This window comes from Silene latifolia, chromosome 1 (genome assembly GCF_048544455.1).
Source record: "Silene latifolia isolate original U9 population chromosome 1, ASM4854445v1, whole genome shotgun sequence".
NCBI lineage: Eukaryota > Viridiplantae > Streptophyta > Magnoliopsida > Caryophyllales > Caryophyllaceae > Silene > Silene latifolia.
In genome coordinates, this window is record NC_133526.1 from 196,996,215 (window position 1) to 197,003,745 (window position 7,531).

Consider the following 7,531-nt stretch of genomic DNA (forward strand, 5'->3'; position numbering starts at 1 on the left):
CAATTTTTTTTGAATTTTGTATATATAAAGCAAATAAATAAACAACAATGCAAAACTGAAATGCAAACGTGAATGCAAGCAAATGAAATGCAACGCAAAACCCTTCTCCAAACCAAATCACACAATTTCCCCATTGTGCAATATTATGTAATGAAATAAAAGAGAAACGGGAATTTGCGTTAAATTAACTAAACAAGATATGAAGTAAAGACATGGAAACTCACAAGACTTTAAGCGCAGCAAAAGGAAACCTCCCCAAACCAGCGTGAGCTAGGAGGTTTCAGTAGCCAGCAGTGCTACCATAAGATACCTGAAAAGACAGAAACAGTACCGAGCGTAAAACCGAAAAAACAATTTTGAAGCGGTAATTATGTGCAAAAATTTAAAACGGAAGAAAACAGAGATATGTCGGAAAATAAAGAGGAAAGAAGATTCCCTCAATTCCGCAAAACGACCAAATACAGCAGGGGAATGATCTAAAACAGGTACAGCAGCGAACTTGGTCGATCGACCACATGACCCAGTCGATCGACCAGGGTGAACAGGAACAGAAGCTCCTGGAAATCGCAGCTCAGTCGATCGACCATATTGTCCAGTCGATCGACTGGAAAACCTGCTGTAAGTTCTGATTTTCTTCGAATTAGCTTAATAAATTGAGCTATCAAGGTCTATAAACCTGCAAACACACATAATAGCGCGCCCAAAATTGCGCAAAACCCAAAGTAACCGACTAAAGTGTTTAAAATCCTAAGCAAACTTATCAAAATGCGAAGTCTCGCGCACACAAAAGCAATAAAAAGAGTCTAAAAGCAATAAAATGTTTGTAAAGCATTTGATCAACTAATAGTTGATCAAGAATGGCCAAGGAATGGCCCACTTGCTCGGCTTCTGGCTACAAGAGGTAGCCTCTACAGTGCTCATCTTCTCAGTTGCACTCTTCTTAACTTCAACATCCGCAGAACTCAACGGATCAACACCTCTGATATCTTCCCAATCAATGACCTCCTCTAGCTCGTCAGAATCCAAATCGGACTCCGTCACTTTGGCTGGCTCCTCATCGGCCTCCTCATCTGTGCCATAGCTAAGACATCCTAAGCCGCCTCTTTGAACGATGGACTCCTTCACAGCTGGAGCAACATGCGGCTCTTCCTTCCCCAAACCATCTCCTACAATATCCAAAACAGAGGAATCTTCCTCCAATTTGCTCCCAATCTGGGGCGGAGGTGTTACAACAGGGATAGGAACAGAGATAGACACATCAGGAAGTACAAAGTAAGATTTTTTTTCAGAAACTGTATTGCAAGTGACGGGCCACATGGGGTCTTTCTTCTTAGCTGTCTGAGCAAAGACGATGGAATGCTTCCCTACTTTGAAGGTCAAGGTCCCTGAGTCAACATCTATAACTGCACCAGCAGTGTGCAGGAATGGTCTACCCAATATAATAGGAATGTGAGCATCCTCGGGCATATCTAACACAACGAAGTCAACAGGGAAGAAAAACGTTCCTATCTGCACAGGAATGTCCTCTAAGACTCCTATAGGCTGGACCGCAGAACGATCAGCCATCTGTACTGTCATGTTCGTGACTGCAAACCTAGTCAATTTCAGCTTCCTAGCAAGACTCAAAGGCATTACACTAATACTGGCTCCTAGGTCACACAAGGCCTTCTCAATAGAAAAGGTGCCAATACTACATGGGACTGAAAAACTACCTGGGTCTCCTAGCTTATGAGGTGCAGTATGGGTCAAATAAGAACATGACTTCTCAGTTAGTGCGACAGAATGCACAGTTTCAAGTGACTTCTTTTTGGACAAAAGTTGCTTCATACATTTCATGTAAGCATGCACTTGATTAACTAATTCAAGAAAAGGAACTTGTACATTTAAGCTACGAATGACATCTTCAAATTTATTAAATGATACCTGTTCCTTTGTCGGCACCAACCTCTCTGGATAAGGGGCTGAAAGTAGTAACTTAGCCCTCTCCTCTAAATCTCTCATGCCGGCATCGGTGGATTTAGGCTGAAAATCCACAACCTTTTCCTTGTTGAAGCTCGAACCCTCTTCAGACCGTCTAAAAAATGAGCCATTAATCGTCATTGGGTCATACTTTAGAACCGGAACTGACCCACCAGCATTTGGGTCTTGCCTCAATATTTTCGGAGTTGTCGTACCCCGAAACAAGTGATCCCTCAAGTTATTAGGCATTGGAGGACGAAAAGATTCACTTTCAAGAAAGACTGTCGGGCCGTCGATCGATCGACCAGGTTGGTCGGTCGATCGCCCGACTTCTACTGAGACCGAAGCTATGTTTTTTTTCGCGGACTGGCCGATCGACTGGGTATGTCAGTCGATCAACTGACATACCTGCTAATCGTCTTTTTCTTGTTATTATTCGTCACTGCCTTCTTCTTGCTTGGTTCCGCCTCATCTTTTTCAGTGACATCCTCAACCATAGCGGGCCCATCAAGGGTAGACCCACTCCTCAAGGTGATAGCATTAAGGGTCTCTTTTTGCTCCGTCTGCATCGGTAGATGTCCCGGAGCTCGAGTTGTATTCTTGCTTGCCAATTGAGCAATTTGGCTCTCCAACATCTTCATCCCGGCCTCTCTAGCTTGAGACTCTTTCAGCAACAAATTTTTCAACTCATTGAAACCAGAACTTTGGGATTGTTGCTGCTGCTGAGAAACATACAGAGGCTTTTGGTACGGCTGCTGCTGCTTATGAGGGGGCACATAATTCTGCTGCTGTTGTTGCTGTTGTGGAGGTGGAGTCGGATTTAAGACATTTTGGCTACTCCACCTCAAGTTCGGATGAACATTCGGCTCATAATAAGTGTTCGTCTGCCTATAATGTTGAAAGGCAGCACAAGACTCATAAGGATTAGGACAATTGTCTGAAATATGACCCTCTCCTCCACATCTCTTGCAGACGAAAGGACCGTCTGACACAGCATTCACATGATATATCCCTCCTTTTGAAGCTCCTCCCAACTCATACTTCTCAAATCTCGCCGTAAGAGCCTCTAATGCAGCTACAGAAGGAGATTCAGCACTTCTCCTTTGGTTTTCCCTGGAATTCCCATACTCAGCTTTATAGGTGGCCAAATCATCAATAATTTTCCACCCCTTAGTCTCTCCAACATTCTCCTGGAATCTACCACTAGCTGCCGCATCCAGGATAGCTCTCTGATCGTCATAGAGCCCATTATAAAACTGATTGCATAGACACCCCTTCTCGAACCCATGGTGCGGAATAGTTCGCACCAACTTCTTGAAACGGACCCATGCCTCGTGAAAATTCTCATCAGGACCCTGTTTAAAACTCGTGATCTGAGCTCTAATGGCATTCGTCTTCGAGGCAGAGAAATATTTCTTGTTAAATTCCAGGGCCAAAGACTTCCAATCAGTAATCCCGTTGGCAACTCGGTCCAGGTCTCGGTACCACTCCCTTGCGGCATCACGAAGTGAGAATATGAACATGGTCTCCTTCACCTGATCCGGAGTCACACCAGTTGGTGGGGGTATGGAACAGCAGTAGTCAATAAATGTCTCCATATGTTTGGCTGCATCTTCAGTTGCAGCTCCCCCAAATTGGTTCCTCTCAACCAAATTGATATAGGACGGTTTCGGCTTGAATTTTCTGTCCGTCCCTGGTAATGCAAATCCCTTGTAGAGATTATCAACCATCGGCTCAGAGTGACTGGCTATACTTGCTTCTTCAGCCATGTCTGGAGATGTGACAGTCTCAGCTGATGAAGTAGAAATAAGTGATGAAGGCGGATCCTCTTCGAACAGCTCGTTGTCGTAGTAACTAGACATAGTACTCAGCTCTTCCTCTGTCGGCAATACCCTAGATAATCGCCTCAACTCACGCAGAGTCTTCTCAATCTCAGGATTGTACGGTAGTAATTCACCACCTTGTGACCTGCGCATAAGAAGAAACTACAAGTAGAATATGAGAATAGTTTAAGGAACAGTTGTCCCTTAAACTAAGAGAAAGACTAAAAATAAAACAACTAATAATTTTAAACAATTGCCTCCACGGCAACGGCGCCAAATTTGATGCCCGTCGTTGTGTGCACCAAAAATAATATTTATAATTCCAACTACAACTATAGATAGCGGTGGCAGGGTCGAACCACAGAGAGGTGGATGCAATTATTAGTCGTCTGATTTTAGTCTTAAAGTAACAAATGGGTGGGGGTTTGATTGGATTGGTCTATAACTAAAAGCAGCAAATGAAATGTAAACTAAATAAACGGATGAAATCAAATATTAAAAGGGTGCTAAGATGGTCGGTTCACTATAGTTTTGGCGGCAGCAAACTAGGTAAGTCTAAAGCAAACACTTGAGACGGGAAAATAAGAAGTCCTCTCGGTCCATTCTTACAGGTAGCATCTTTCGATCTCGCTACCGGTCCCTAATATCACTAATACTAACTTTCGTCCTGAAAAGTGACTAAAAAGGCTAAATTAACTCATCTCTCGATCTTAATAATTTTGTCGTCTTAATTAGGTAGGCTATCTCCCTTCCCTATATTTCGATCTTTAGTGGGTCGGTCAATTCCTAAACATTTAACTAGTCGCTTGCACTCAATTCGTCAAACATAGCAATTAAATTAATTAAAACGAAGGTAATCTCACGAGGCCAGTCAATCGACCAGGGAACACAGTCGATCGACCATGGCGCGATTAGGGCTTCCTAATTCTAATGCCGCCTAACCTACAGTTCTCATACATCCTAGCACAAGGGGTTTAGCTACTCATACTGGAAATAATAACAACAATAAAATTGACTAATAAAACTACAGAATTCATGATTAAAACGGCTAAATAAACGATTAACATAAGACGATAATTTCGGCTTTTGGGAAACTAATCTAGCAATTCTATACTATGAATGACAATAAAGCAATAAGACTGAAATAAGAGCAGAAGAATACCGAATGGATTAGGAGGAAACCGAAAGTACGAACAAAAGTAAGGCAATAATTGAATGAATGTAAACTTGAATATAAACCCTAATTATTTCCCTAAAGTTTTCTGATAAAAAGCTTGATCCTTATTCTGAAAACTAGAGCTACGTTATATAGGAAAACAACGCAACTCTTATTCCTAAACCTAAGAATACATTGGGCTTCGGAAATCTCGTTCTATTAATTCACGTCAGAATTAACGGTGTGGTCGATCGACTGCTGGGACCGGTCGATCGACTGGTCATCGCTGAACAGTAGCTTCTGGAGATCGTGCATTGGTCGATCGACCATATGGGGCAGTCGATCGACCACCATAACTGGTAGTCCGCTTCTAATTCTCCATAAAGTTGTCTTTTAGGCTTCGAAACACGCACCAAGTTCGCTTCTCGAGTCTCTACTCCATGTCAAATGCAATGCAAGGTACTCGGGGACGGATTTAGCTCAATATCTACTCATTTCCGCATAAATATGCAATATTACATAAAAAATATGAAAGTAGACGAAATGGGGCAAATAGTAGCATAAACTACACAAATGAGCTCTGAAATGCGTGTAAAATGGGGTGTAAAATATCATATTTAGGACACGCATCATACACCCTCAGACTTACATGTTTGACGAAACGAGATGAACTAAGTTATCGATTAGTGATACTCGACTCGAATGTAACGAAAGTGCTCTCGTAAGAGGAGAACGATTAAGATTAGTTAAGTTGATTGATGTGGAGTTGGTCAAATTGGTCGGTCATGCAAACGAGGCTGGTACTTAGAAGGATCCGAGCTTACGTGGTCGAATGTTCAAGCACGTAGACACCAAAAAGTAAGAATGTGGTCTAGAATGCAAAGGGAGAAGAGAAGGGCGGACACTCGCGTGAGAAATATGAGGAGCGAAGGCTCATATTTATACTAATCACGTGAAGGAATAGGGTTGTCGGAGAGACTTTGGAAGTGAATCTCGAAAAGATATGAAAAAGATACGAAAAATACGCAGAAAAGGACTTGGGAAAAGGCACAGCAGTCACTGCGTCTCTTGGAAGAGGCGCAGCACCTGCTGCGTCTGTTCTCAAGTGGTTTCCTCCTGCGGAAGAAAGATTTCCGTGTTTGGTTTATCGAATGACGGGATAATCTTATTTCCTTAATATTTTGTATGAATATTACGGGAAATTGTTTACCAAAGAATAAAAGATTGCGAAATATTTATAAAATATGGAATAGAAATATCCGGAACATTCCAGAACATTCTGACTCGGGATTTAGCGGTTATCAGAAAATGAAGACGGTTTTAGGCCCGGACTCCAAATGTACTCTAATTACTGTCAAAACGACCGTATCGGCGCGTAGATGAAAACTAAGAGGTAGACATCAGTGTTTGAGCAATCACTTGACGATAAACTTACAAACTGTTACAAATCGTTCCGCGTACCAAACATGCGGCCCAATCATCACCGGGTGGTTTGCGGGAGGTGTAGAAATGAGGTATCTACACAGTCGCAAAGGTTACAATCCTCTGTTCTTCTGATTGCTTCCGCTATATTCAATCATTGTTAAATCGATAAATCGTGTGTAATTTCTGCATATTTCTGTCGAAATTCAGAAATAATCTGCATATTTCAGTTGAAATTCAGATTTCTTCTTCGATTTCTTGTTTTTTCTTCGTTTTGCAACAAATTCTCTGCATTTACCTTCAATTCTCATTTTTCTTTATATTGAACAATTGAGCCAGTTGCACTCCCCTTCCTGCCGGTAGAGCCGCCAATTGCATTCCCGATTCTTCTACTGTATCTGGTGATACTCCCTCGCCTTATGCATTCTATGATGATCCTTTATATGTTTCGAATTCTGAACAACCTACACATGGCCTTGTTGATGTGTTATTTGATGGACGTGATTTCATGAATTGGAAACGTGAGGTTATGCTTGCGTTAATGGCGAAAAATAAGGAAGGTTTTATCACCGGAACATGTAAGATGCCTGATAAAACTAATAAGAAGCATTATCAATGGCTTCGCTGTGATCAGTTTGTTAGGAAATGGATTTTGTATTCTCTTGCTAAAAGTATTCGTGACAATGTTGCTTACTGTAACTCTGCCAAACAACTTTGGGGAGAGTTAATTGAGAGATATGGTCAGATCAATAGTCTAGAACTGTATCAATTGAAGAAGGATCTAGGTTCCATTTCTCAGGATAATTCTCTTGTTATTGAGTATTACAGTCGTTTGAAGAGAACTTGGGAAGAGATTGATTCTATTGATCCTTTACCATACTGCACTTGTGGTGCTATGGATTCTTGCTCATGCTCCTTTCTAAAGCGAGTAGTTGACAGGGAGTTGCAATCTAAGCACATCCACCTTCTGATGGTACTCAACTCTAGCTATGAGAATGTCAAGAGCTACATTCTAACCATAGAACCCATGCCTCCTATCAACAAAGCTTTAGGATTATTGCAGAAAGCTGAGAAACAAAAGGAGTTGAGTGATTCTGTGGACACTATACCTGAGGCAAATGCTTATGCCACTACCAAACAGCCTTCCACATAGTCTGAACCATCAAACAAG

At 41.8% G+C, this 7,531-nt stretch overlaps 1 non-coding gene across 1 annotated transcript; it reads left to right on the plus strand.

Annotated features, from left to right (window-relative positions):
* The first annotated feature begins 3,240 nt into the window (after positions 1–3,240).
* Positions 3,241–3,347, plus strand: LOC141621610 (small nucleolar RNA R71). The gene has a single exon (XR_012532498.1). It is a non-coding gene; the product is annotated as a small nucleolar RNA R71 (small nucleolar RNA).
* Positions 3,348–7,531: the final 4,184 nt, after the last annotated feature.